The sequence below is a fragment of the Rhinolophus ferrumequinum genome, chromosome X (assembly GCF_004115265.2).
Source record: "Rhinolophus ferrumequinum isolate MPI-CBG mRhiFer1 chromosome X, mRhiFer1_v1.p, whole genome shotgun sequence".
In the NCBI taxonomy this organism is placed as follows: domain Eukaryota; kingdom Metazoa; phylum Chordata; class Mammalia; order Chiroptera; family Rhinolophidae; genus Rhinolophus; species Rhinolophus ferrumequinum.
In genome coordinates this window covers 114,642,968-114,647,673 of record NC_046284.1, presented here as the reverse complement: position 1 = coordinate 114,647,673, position 4,706 = coordinate 114,642,968, and the positions used below count along the sequence as shown (strand labels likewise).

Genomic DNA, 4,706 nt, shown 5'->3' with positions numbered 1-4,706 from the left:
TAAAAATAAAGTCTCCAAAATGCTTAGTATTTAAAAATTAGTTTAAAACTACAGACTTGGGGAGGTATTCCCCCAAACTCTTCCAGATGGGGAATTACATTAGATTTGACTTCCATATGGTTTCCCTGGAGTGAGTCAGGTGCCATGGGAGCTGTGACAACAATGCAAGAGGTGATGGGAAAGTTCTGTGATTTCGAGGAGTAGAAGGGAGAGGTATTCACTGGAGAGGTCTTCCATTAGGGATGTTTGAACAATAGTTCCAAGTATTGATGAGAAATGGAGGTGTGAAAATTAAATCTGGCACCAGAAACTCTCTTGAAAACCAACCTGTAGATTGGGATGGAGCTATGTGCATCTTTAAACAACAACATGACTCTTGTTCTGTCCCACTTAGGAGTTTATATTTAGCTCCAGCTCTCCTCTACCAGAACGAAGTATTGCTCGGGTGACTGCTCCTACCAGTTCCTTGTAGAGACATAACATTGGCCTTCACTGAAAATTGTATCCATAAAGCATTTGCCGTTTCCGTCAAGGAATAAAAGATAATGTTCCTGATCTTGATGATCTTGTGTTCTGCATTAAAAAAAGAAATTCACTCTGGAAGATGCCTGGCTTCAAATCACCAGTTAATGTGAAATTCATAAGAATTTTGTTATGATAGAAAAATGTTAAATTGGACAAAAGCATTCAGAATAGCTTCTTTATTCTCACTGGTATTTTCATGGCAGAAGATACACATTTTTTTCTTCTCCAAGGAAAATGTGTAGTAATTTTACCCCAGAAGCCTGCATTCTAATTGTATTAGACAGACTATCTCTAGTATTGTCATTCCATTAGAGAATTTGCAATAAATCTTAATGATACATGCAAATACACCAATCTAATGGTCCATAATAAAAGAAATGACTGACTGTTACCATTTATTTTCAGCAATTTATATGATTTCTCCCCTCCTGCTGGTAAAAAGTTCCAGGAGGCAGGGAACTCAATTTAAAAAAAAGAAAAAGAAACAAAAACAGCAAGGCAGATCAGAGTGAAAAGGGAAGACTAAGAAAAAGTATTTATTGTTCTTTTCTTGTATCTGCATTGAAAGTTTTATAGATTTTCATAGCCTGGCACAATTCTGAGCTCTTTGATTTGAAAACCACCTAAAAGTAGTTATATGTAGATGTTTTTCTTTTGTTTACCTTGTGTGACATTCTTTTTAATCCCCTCCTCAATGGAGCTATCTATATACAGAGAGCAGAAAAAACAGAGGGGAGTAGGTAAAAAACAGGTCAGAGAGGGAAAAAAAAACTTTGGAAAGGGTTTCCGTTTTCTAAGAAATCAATAGAATCATCTCCCTCCTTTTGCCTCTAGACTATTGAGTCATCTTACAACTGACAGATCTTAATTCCTTCTTGCTGGATATGACTTGATGTTCATATACAATACTGGACTTTGGTAGAGAGTCATTTATGATAGCAAATTATAAAGTCCTGGGCAGGGTCCGTGTCTTCTTCATCTGCGTAGTCTCCAGATCTAGCACAGTATAGAATCCCAGTTGAACTCAATTTCTCAAATTGAATCCAATTAGGCAAACCAATAGCCCAATCCCTTATCACTACCTTTATTCTTTAATACCTGTGACAACATATGGCAGACAGGACTTTTATTGGCAAGAAGTAGCATATACCTAGTCAAAGAAATATACACTGGAGATGAGAATAGGGATGGGGGAACACATTAAAAAAAAAACAAACAACAAATTTCATAGTGGTTCCAGTGTACCACACAGAAGGACCACAGAGGCAAAGGTCTGGGTTTGTATTGGTTAGGTTATAATAATAAAGGTGATTTGGAAAGCATCTGACACTAGTTATACCAGCTATTTATGGTCCTTCCAGTTCACCTATTTGGCTGTAACATTTAGGAAAATATCTGCAGAAAGCATTGATCCACATAAGTACAGCAAAATAAGGGCTACACCATCTCTGCTTCCCCCTCCTCTGTCCAAAAACTGGCTCTCTTGGCTGTCCCATAAACATGGCAGAAGATGGCCGTCTCTATCATTTCTGAATTTACATGTCCTTTGTTCAAATGATCAGTGGAGACTGATTTGTGATTTTGATCCCAGATCCAAATTCTCAGAAGAGAAAAATGGGGCTGCTCAGCTTGGATCAGTTTCTATCGTTGGCCCAATATTCAGAGGCCAAGTGATAGGTTAGGTAGTTATAAATATAACTCAGGGGCAGTTCTCAGAGTTGGGAGCTTGTGGACTGGGCAGATAGCCTAGAAGGCCACTAATACAATGAAAACAAAAACAAAACAAAAAAACTACAAAAATTTACTTTTGCCCAGAGAGGAAAAAGAATAAAATGAATAGTTACATGGACAAGGCAACCAACAAACAATACGTGCAAATTTGTGGAAGGCAATTGAATTGGATCACTGTTTCTCATAAATATAATCCATTCATCTGATAGCACAGGAAAAATCTCATCAGTCTCTTTTAGTTAAAACTTTTCTTGTCAGAACCAAATCCGAGAAAAGGTTGTGACAAAGAATATCTGCCCAGTATTCATCCCCTCCCTCTATGAAAACAGTTGTGGCATTTTTCTGTACAGCTTGAAGAATGCATTTCCCGGCCTCCTGTGTAGCAAGGTGTTGCCAATGAGTTGTATGCTGAAATTATCGGCATACAAGTGGGATTTCCCAGCAAGTTTTTTTTTTTGTTTTTTTTTAAAGGAGTGCGTAACTAGCATATATCTTGTATGCTTTTCACTTCTTCCTCTCCATCCTGAGTTGAACACAGACATGATGACTGGATCCCCAACATCCACTTGGGAACATGAGGTGACCTTGAGGATGGTCATCATACTCTAAGAATGAAGGAATGAAAATATGGTAGGTGGCTGGATCCAGGATGACACCATGGAGCTATCATACTATTTCAGCACTGCTTAACTACAGACTGTTTTTATTTTATTTATTTATTTATTTATTTATTTATTTATTTATTTATTTATTTTCCAGCAAATCAGTTTATTTCCAAAGCTCTGCCATATATTTCCAGCGGGTGCCGATGGTCACCTGCCACGCTTGCACCAGGTTGTCTGTGTAGCCCGCAAAGAGAGTCTGGCCCTCAGCAGAGCAGGCCAGACAGGTACACTGAGGTGGCTCTGCTTTGCTGCTGGCACTGATAACTTCTTGCTTCAATTCATCTACAATGATCTTGCCCTCCAAGTCCCAGATCTTGATGCTGGGGCTGGTGGCAGCACAGAGCCAGTAGTGGTTGTGGCTGAAGCACAGGGCGTTGATAACGTCCCCACCATGAAGTGTATAAAGGTGCTTGCCTTCGTTGAGGTCCCACAGCATGGCCTGGCCATCCTTGCCTCCAGAAGCACAGAGGGACCCATCTGGAGAGACAGTCACAGTGTTCAGGTACCCTGTGTGGCCAATGTGATTAGTCTTCAGCTTTCAGTTTGCCAGGCTCCACACCTTGATGAGCTTGTCCCAGCTGCAAGACACGAGGATGGGTTTGCTGCTGTTGGGTGAGAAACGAACGCAAGACACTCGCTCCAAAGGGCTCTCATCCTGGACAGTGTATTTGCAGACACCCAGCGTATTCTAGAGCTTGATGGTTTTATCTCGGGAGCCAGAGACAATCTGCCGGTCGTCAGAGGAGAAAGCCACACTCAGCACATCCTTGGTATGGCCCACAAATCGGCTTGTGGTGGTGCCCGTTGTGAGATCCCAGAGGCGAAGTGTTCCATCCCAGGAGCCAGAGAGGGCAAACTGGCCATCTGAGGAGATGACCACATGACTGACAAAATGGGAGTGACCCTGAAGAACACATTGTGGGATACTGTAGTTGGTCTCATCCCTGGTCAGCTTCCACATAATGATGGTCTTGTCTCGGGAGGCGGACAGTATCATGTCTGGGAACTGGGGAGTGGTAGCGATCTGTGTCACCCAACCGTGGTGGCCCTTGCGGGTGCCACGAAGGGTCATCTGCTCAGTCATGGTGGCAGCGGGTGTGGGTGTCGCCGAAGCCATGAGGATGGACCTGGATAGCTCTGAGAGACTCACAGAACCCAGACTTCTTTTATATGAGAGGGAACTAAACCTTTTGGTTTGGACTAAACCATGTTTATCTCCAGGCTCCGTACCCAGCAGCTGAATGTAAATCCTAACTGGGTTAAGGAGCTGCTATTTGATGGGGCAGCATTATGTGATTGACTGATGGTAACTGATAAAAACAAAATTTATGACAAGACCTATCACTGAGAATAGTTTATTCTGGGCCTGACCCTTTATGTTTTCGTCGTGGCTAACATCTATTGAAACAAAACAATATACAGGTAAGATGGATAAACTCATGCCACCTTTAAAAAACATTCTGTAGAGTCTATGAGAATAGCTTTGAAGAACTGCTGGGAGCATTAGTGACTGAAGCCTCAGCTGCTGGGCTCTGAAATCCATCTCCACATTTGACCTAAGGCCTTGCCTCCCAACGGCTGCTCTCAGTCAGTGATGTGTGGTATAGATATTAAGGTAGGTTTTCGTCTGGAGGGACGTGGGATTCCTCTGTTGGCCAACTTTGGCTTGAGGACTCCCTGATGGCCTTGCCAAACCTTCCTTAGACCACTGGGACACTGTCACCCCACCTTCTCTCCCTCTCTCCTTCACCTGAGCCCAGACTTGCGTCATGGTCTGATGACCCT

General features: G+C 42.2%; 1 pseudogene; it reads right to left on the bottom strand.

Moving 5' to 3' along the window:
* Positions 1 to 3,024: 3,024 nt before the first annotated feature.
* LOC117020330 (receptor of activated protein C kinase 1-like) lies at positions 3,025 to 4,068 on the bottom strand (annotated as a pseudogene).
* Positions 4,069 to 4,706: the final 638 nt, after the last annotated feature.